The sequence below is a fragment of the Typha angustifolia genome, chromosome 9 (genome assembly GCF_048772165.1).
Source record: "Typha angustifolia cultivar Huaian chromosome 9, ASM4877216v1, whole genome shotgun sequence".
NCBI lineage: Eukaryota > Viridiplantae > Streptophyta > Magnoliopsida > Poales > Typhaceae > Typha > Typha angustifolia.
The window spans coordinates 11345122-11353182 of NC_133247.1; the positions used below are offsets into that span (position 1 = coordinate 11345122).

The window sequence follows — 8061 nt, forward strand, 5'->3', positions numbered from 1 at the left end:
TTATTTATTTATTGTTAAACATTTGTCTCCCCCCAATTAGTACGGCGAAAACAAAGAAGTGAGGGTTGGGGGGGTTGAGGGTGGGGGGGAGGGAAAGAGAGGAAAAGAAAGAGAGGAAGAAGAATTAAAACCCCGACCCGTACGCATAGAGAGGAAGCCCACGGGCGCACATCTGTGGTACAATTTGGCCAGTCTCTAATCCCACACACCGACGCACCCACTCTTATCCCGCCACGTGTGTACCGGGTCACATCTTCTCGTCCCATTGCGACACTTGGTTAGTATTATCTCCGCTAACTATTCCACTAATCTCTCTCTCCCTCTCTCTCTCTCTCTCTCTTTATCTCTTTCTCTATTTAGAGGAGATGGAGAAGAAGAAGAAGAAGAAGATCTGAGCGAAGGTTTGAAGGAGGAGGGGTGGATAAGAAGTGGAATAAGGAAGGGGGAGTTATCCGCGGCTGACAGAAGAGAGTGAGCACACTTCGGTGGTGGTATAAGGGGATTTATTCCATTTCGTTGCGTGCTCACTTCTCTATCTGTCAGACTTTTTCCCCTAGATAACTCCCCCTCGGCCCTCATCTTCCTCCATTCGTATTCTGCTCCTTCTCGTCCTGTACTCATCTATTTTTGCAAAATTTCTCTTGGGTTTTCTTTTTTTTTCCTTCGTTTTAATTTGTTTGGGAAAAAAAAAGAGCGTGACTTTTGAGGATAGAGGACCGATTTTAACGGAAACCACTGTTTGACTGGTCTAACTCTCGTTCTCTCTCTCTATTTCTTGCTCATCTCTTTGTACTTCCTTTCTCTCTTCTAGTTCTTTTTATGGATTTTTTTTATCTTTTTTTATTTATTCTCTGGATGGTTTTAAGAAGACCCAAGTCTTGTAGCTTTGTGATAGAGGAGTTGTAGTTCTTGCCTTCCTCATGACTTACTAACTTCCTGCCAACTTTTTTTATTTATTTTTTGTTGTGTAGGAAAAAAGGAATGGATGATGCAGTGAGAGACCACAAGGCCATTAATTAATCCTCTTCCTTGCATGTCGAACTCCCACATGAGGTATTATCCTTCAATTTCTTGGGTCTTGCAATTCCTTAGCTTGGCCTCTCTTTTTTTTTTTTTTCTTCTCTATTTTATTGGAAATATAGTTGGACTGGATCAAGGTCGTGGTTTAGTGAGGAGTATGTGGAGATGGTTGGTGGTCATAGGATCTATAATCATAAATGATATGATGAAGGATATTTCTTGTGAATGTGAAGTTGGTTTCGGTTCTGCGCATCAAGTGATGTATTTTAAGAAGATAGATTGATATTATTTGGTAAAAAGATGGGGAAAGAGATGTGAGATAACAAGGAGTCATGACTCATTTTGGTCTTTTGACTTAATGCATGAGGAAGGTGACATTGCACCAAATTCATCAAATTGTTCCATGATTCCGCTTTTGAGATAGAATTAAAAGGAACACAATAGTTCAACAGTATTTTGCCTCGCCGGCTTCTTACTCATTTGATTTGGTCATCAAACTCTTTGTGAGATCTTTAAGATTTGTTTCATCTCCTTATGGTCTATAATTCTCTTCGCAATCCTTCTTTGGGTCTTATATGATAATATAATCCTTATTGTCTAAGCTAGAGTGAAAGAAATTTTTTATTAATTCCATTTTTCGGTTTTATGGATTTTGAATGGAGATCACTCTCAAAGGATAACATTCTACTTTGCTGTTGTATTGCAAAAACTTTTACTTATTAACTGTTGATCCTACCAACTAATAAGGATGAGCTTTGAGGCAATTAATTGTAACAGCAGACTACGCAAGACTACTTTACTTAGTAGTTTGTTGTTATTTTGGAATTTGTTTTAGAAGTATTTGGCAACTAATATTCCACATTATTGAATGTAGTAAAGAGGACTGGTTCTTGCATCTCTTGTTCTAATTTGGTGCATCGAGTCATTATAGTTATATACAATTGAAAGAGAAACGTAAATTATCCTAACTTTAAAAATACTTGTAGGTTCATAACATATATAAAGTACTTGAAACTATGAAGTTTATCTGGCTATCTTAAAAACCTTCTATTACTGATTACTTTTGTAGACTTGTTAGCTGAAACAAGAGTATAATACTCAATGATCTCTCCGTTATACTGGCATGTAATACTATTGGAAATCTGAGAGAGCGTTAATAGATGATCATTGGATTATTTATAGCTGTAGTTTGGATGAGCTTCTTTGCATCTAGAGGTATACTTTACTACCCAGAATTCTAAAGAACATGCGGATGGAATGTGAATTTCTGTTCTAGAATGTGATAAACAAAAGCCTACACTTAGTTTATAGAACTTGCTGGACAATACATGCCAGTGAACAGAAGTTCTTCCTTGTTAATTTTCTATGTTTTGCAAGTTCTGACATTAATATTGTAGAATCATGATGTTTTCATACAGGGAAAATTTATTGGCTAGAAGGAAACTATTCATTTGTTTAATTTTCACTTATCCAAAATCAGTTCTCCTTATTTGTTGCCATATTGATGCATGCATATGATACATGGGGTTTGATGAAAGTTTATGAAAGTCGTTATTGTGTTAGAATTGCCTCTATAGAATTGCATTCTCTCTGTGTTGTCCCTGTTAACTTGCATTATCTTTGAATATCCATATTAATTCACACTAGTTTGCTTACAACAATCTAGAAGACTACCTGGTTAGACTACTTCCATGTCAATATTTCCTTCTCGAGACATGGATTGATCTACCTGCCAACTAGCTTTATTGTTTTTCTTCATCTATCATCACTTTAGAAGCTTTCTGTCATTATACTTGGATGATGTCCTCCTCTATATTTTCTAAAAGGCACTAATATTGGATTTGCCACCTCAGTTCTATAGTTTATTCCTTTGAGAGTCCCATGGAGAAGAACAATCATGTGCCTCATCCTGGATATCATTGCACCTCTCCTTCTTGCTGTTGATATTTCTATGTATACTAGTTTTGTGGCAAGGCTTGCGCGCAGCTTGAATTGAAATAAAATAAGGCAGCTTTGATCATTAATCTTGGGTCATTTCAAGCTTGATCCACCTTGGTCATGCTCGGTTGAACTACACCCTACTATAGGATATAGAGTAGATGATGGCATTAGAGTCTTTGTCGATGACAATAGCAGTGGAGTACACGGCAGTATCAATGGCGGCTGATATCCAATATCTGAAGGGAGTGCAAATAGAGGACTTCAATAAATTTAATCTTTTGGTATTGAGTGTGGTGGAATGTCGACATTTTGTCCACTTGTTAGATGATGCTAGTTTAGATTTACTTCGGGTACGGATTTTTATTAAGTATTCTGCAAGACAATGTATCAAGACTTCCTCTCTATTACTAATGGATTTTCCTTTAATTGAATGTAAGAATCAGCCCTTTTAGGACAGACCATATGTTGGAAAAGGGGAAACACCAAAGAGTTATAACAAACTACAGTACTCAAACCAAAAAAAAAGGGAAAAAGAAAAGAGCCTAGTGGCAGGAATTGGAAGGAAGAAGGCAGGAGCCAGACCCAGACATGGTTGTCTTGAGGGCATTGTCTCTAGCTGTTTTTGCACATTATCTTTTGACTCATCTTCTCTAAATCATTGGTTTATCACCCTTTCTATGTGGACCTTATTGGTATATATATATTAACAGAGGATGATTCAACCAAAGCAATTTCCTGTCATGTCCATCCAAGCTCTACCATGGCCACTTTTGTCTTATAAATTTATAATTATCAACCTCTATGTTTACTCTATTTCTATGTTAAATAGAATGAGATTTCAGTGTGAAGCTTGATGCAGGCATTTTCAATTCAAACTAATTGGCTGGATACTCCGTGTGTTTTTCATCATGTTACCTCAAAGTTAAAGGTTAGTGTTTATGTGTTTAATCTTTTTATTTATATTTATGCAAAGCGAAAAAATTTATCCTTGTACTAAGATGCGGAAATCGGTTCTCTCTCCATGTGGACGTGCGCGAATGTGTGGGTGTAACTACATAAAATAACAACTTGAGAAATTTCTTGGATTATGTTTTAGCTGTTTCTAATTTATTCTGTATCGTCTTTTCACCCACATGATCAACCCTCTTGATTATCCAATTTTAGATCTTCAGATGGATGTATAATACTTGTTAATTACTTTCTGAAATTTTCAACAACATCATTACAATATATTTAATTTGCTCTTCAATTGTAGGATCTTGAAATCAGGGATTCCCTCGTTAGGTATCCTCTTGCTTGATCTTCCCCTGGTTTTTATAGTGTTTCATCTCCATTTTCACTATTTTTTTCATGCCATGCTATCATGTGACAGAGCAAATTCTTCTTGTTTCTGCAGGTGCCTTCTCATGGAAAATAATTACACTCAAACACTTGGAAGAATGGATAAGTAGGATAAGTTTTCATTACTCTTCTATGTTTGAAAACGCTAAATATAAACATTTACCGCGACTTCTTGTGCCTATATATATATCCAAAATGATTCTTACAATTTGTATAATATCATCAAATATATAATCAATAATACTTCATGTAAATTTGTAAATGTGCATTATTTATAGGCATATTCTTAGTTTCCTGTCTTTCTTTCAGAGTAGACTTGTATTGGTCTTCATTAAGAATAACTGAATATTATTGATACGCCTATCAAGTCACTTGTTGTTGTGTTCTGTAACAGTTTACTAGTCTCACATCTGCAGGCTGGCACAAACCAGCATTATTGTCCATGTCTGTCTATTGGTTGCGATTCGAGAGATCACTTGTATTTCAACTACTTCTAAGGCGTCGCCGTAGGATAGACAAAAGTAGTACAATTGGTGCAAGAAGGAGGTAATTTCATGAGTAGGGCAAAAGAATAAGGACAGCTATCTTTTCTAATGGGTTTACCTTGTCTGCTTAGTTTCTACGAAAAAAAGAAAGAAAGTTCCAATCATAGGAGTCTGAATTCCATGGCATTTAGTGGTCCTCAAGATTGTTCGACTGAAACAGTACGAATGTCAGTATGTTTCTGGTATCCAAAGCTTTGGAAACTTCAATATCATAGCTGCTTGCTTTGTACTTTCCTTGCATAAGCAATAGACAAAGTTTTGCAGCTAACACCATCACAAATTGTGCAACAAGTAACACACAAGAAATTTTGATGCCAGATGCTACACATGAGAGAAGTGAGATGCTACTAAGGTTTATGGGTTGTTAAATGTATCTATAGGAGGTAATTGGAAGCTTAAAAGACTAGAAATTTATTGTGATAATAGAAGAAGAATGTAAACTCTGATACATATGACTTGCAGATGAGTAGTTAGTAACCTTACTATATTTTGCATAAACAGGATATCTAGTTGTCAAAGTTTTCTAATTTGACGTGAGTTTTATTCTGGCTTTCACTTCTCATTATGTGGCATGCAAACAGATAGGGTACATTTAGGGGGGGGGGGGGGGGGGAATTGAGGCTGTTTGATTGGAGAACAAGAAAGATCCTCTTCACTCTTATGAAACTTACCTGGGTGTAAAAGAGAGTGTTCAAAGACAATTTTGGTTGGCTACTACTAGAACTTGTTAGATAAAAGAATGTATTACTGAATGTGCACAAAGCTTAGACATCTTAGTCCTTACATTTTTGACACTTTTCCAACTCTAGGTCTGGCATATGTTTTCTATGTTTTGTCCATGTCCAACTTCTACCTTCAGATGTGTCTTTGTTCATCTATGTTTTATGGTAACCAAAAGTTTCCTCGGCGTAAATCTAAATTAGTTCAAGATCAAGATGCTTTGGCATGCTAGTTTCTTTTTCATCAATAAGTTGAAAGCTCCTTCTTATATGCTTTTAAGGTCTTATTCTATTTCACTCAGCTTTAAGAGTTTATCCACCTGTTTTTATAATAAGTCTTAAGAATCTTAGTTCATGGTTATCTGGTTATATTTATTCTGGCCGGCATTTTATACGCAGCATGAACATAATTGCGACCTCTGGCTAAAGGTTTTCTGTTGGTTGATAGAGTTGAATTATAACCTAGTTCAGATGGATGCCCAACTATATTTCATGTCAGCAGTTAACAGATACAAATTCAGATAGTAACTGTTGGAATTCTAGTTTATTTAGACATTTGATATGTTGTTAGTATGATTCTCATAGTGTAGTTTCAAAGAAGATGCATGGTTTGCTATTCTGTTGCTTGGCATAAAAACATCAATTGGCAATCAGATTCTACAAGGCACAACAAGCTCATCTCTCTGGGAGGATTTTTTTGCTATTGATTTACAGATAAGATCACATTGCATTGATGCAAAACACAATGACATTGTTAATTTACATGATTTGTTGTTGTCAATTCTGACATTTGTTGTGCTGAAATTCTATCAAAATGAATCTTTCTCAAACTTCTATGGACTGTTATGTCATGCATCCTTGTTATGTTTTCTCCTCTGTAACATAACATAACATTGTCTACAAAATCATTCAGTTGTTCAGCAGAGTAGAGATCATATCATTCAAGCAACAATGCCAAGAGTGGAGCATGGTTGACCTTTTCAAGTCCACCCTTATAAAGACATCAATGGTTGACCTCTCAATCTCTGAGCAGGAGATGGAATCTAGACGCAGTTTCGAGGTTTGGACAAAACTGGGAGGGTTTCTATGATGCAAAGGGCGGGAAGAGTACACAAAGGATATGGGTGGGCAGTAGTATAATATTGGCTTTTCTTTGTATAAATAGTGTCTCAATTATTATTATTTTTATTTTTATTTTTATTTTTTGGCATGTATATCCTTCCAAAGATCCTTACTTGTAGTAGGCATCTCACTTGAGATCTTGGATTTGTTCGTCGCAACCACTTCAGAAAACCCATTGTTTGTCGAATCTAAATGTCGAAGTTTTGGCTCTTAAATGGGCTCTCCAAACAGCATTCCCCCTCTTAGGCTCTCTTTTTTTTTACTCTGATTTAGAAATTCTCATTCAAATTTTGCTAAAGAAAAAAGATCCTCTAGTATTCTTTTGAGCTATTGTTATAGAGAGGCTAACCAATCTGCGAATTGGCTACTCGCTCTCGCCTTAGGTTCATCTCAATTTTTTCCTTTCGGTAGACCATCGGAGCATAAACTCATCGACGATGGATTTTAAATTTTGTACTTGCACTTTTACCGTATACAATGTCCTTTTTTTCGTAAGACTTAATTTCTCATTTAAAGTCCTTTTACAAGAGAAATTTGTTAAAAACACATAATGTTTTATTATTTTTATTATTATCATTATTTACATTCTACTCTATAGATATTTATTGTTGGCTCATGCATATTACTTTAATGCCTAAAATACATCTTACCATTAGTTTTCTTAATGGATAATTATCATATAAATCAGCCAAAGTAATTATAGATGTAAAGGTATCTCTATACCATTAAGTAAGCTTGTTTAAGATTAAGTAAAAAATATAAGGCAAATTAGAATTTAAGGGGGTATCCATTTATGAATGACTTTCATAATAGTTTAGTAATGTCTAATTTCTATACTTAGAATATGAGAGCTGATTTAAACTACTATAATATAGAAGTTTAGTCCACAACCTGTGGGGGTGCACTTGATGTGATATAAATATAAAGATATTGGATAGAAGATAAGAGAGAAATAAGTTAGTCAACTAATATTAAGATAAGTTATTGTTTAGTTAGTACATTAATATAACGCAACTTATAATTAATTAGCTTATTTAACAAGTGAATGATGGTTAAATGAGGTCTATTTTATTTTATTTTTTACTTTTCTATTTTAGAAGTAACAAAAGTTGTTATTAATTAATCCCGGTGTTTTCGAGGTATTAAAAGTAAAATATAAAAATTGAATTATAAATATATATATATATATATATATATATATAATATTTTTGTATATAAATTTCTCTAAACTTAAATATGCTTAACTGCTGCTCATGAATGACGAGCAAATTTGGACCAAGTTCGCATAGTAGAGTTGTCGTAGGGTATGAAAGTCAACTGTCGGATTAGGTTAGACTTGAATGGGTTTGACTTTGTACCTAACCAGGTGACTA

General features: G+C 34.9%; 1 long non-coding RNA gene across 3 annotated transcripts; it reads left to right on the top strand.

The window, feature by feature from the left end:
* Window positions 1-240: 240 nt before the first annotated feature.
* Window positions 241-6792, top strand: LOC140767640 (uncharacterized). Of its 3 annotated transcripts, none has more exons than XR_012105600.1 (6): window positions 241-277; window positions 972-1053; window positions 3821-3889; window positions 4217-4245; window positions 4358-4408; window positions 6480-6792. It is a non-coding gene; the product is annotated as an uncharacterized lncRNA (long non-coding RNA). The 3 variants fall into 3 exon arrangements; XR_012105599.1 differs by lacking the exon at window positions 241-277 and adding an exon at window positions 328-746; XR_012105598.1 differs by lacking the exon at window positions 241-277 and adding an exon at window positions 330-613.
* Window positions 6793-8061: the final 1269 nt, after the last annotated feature.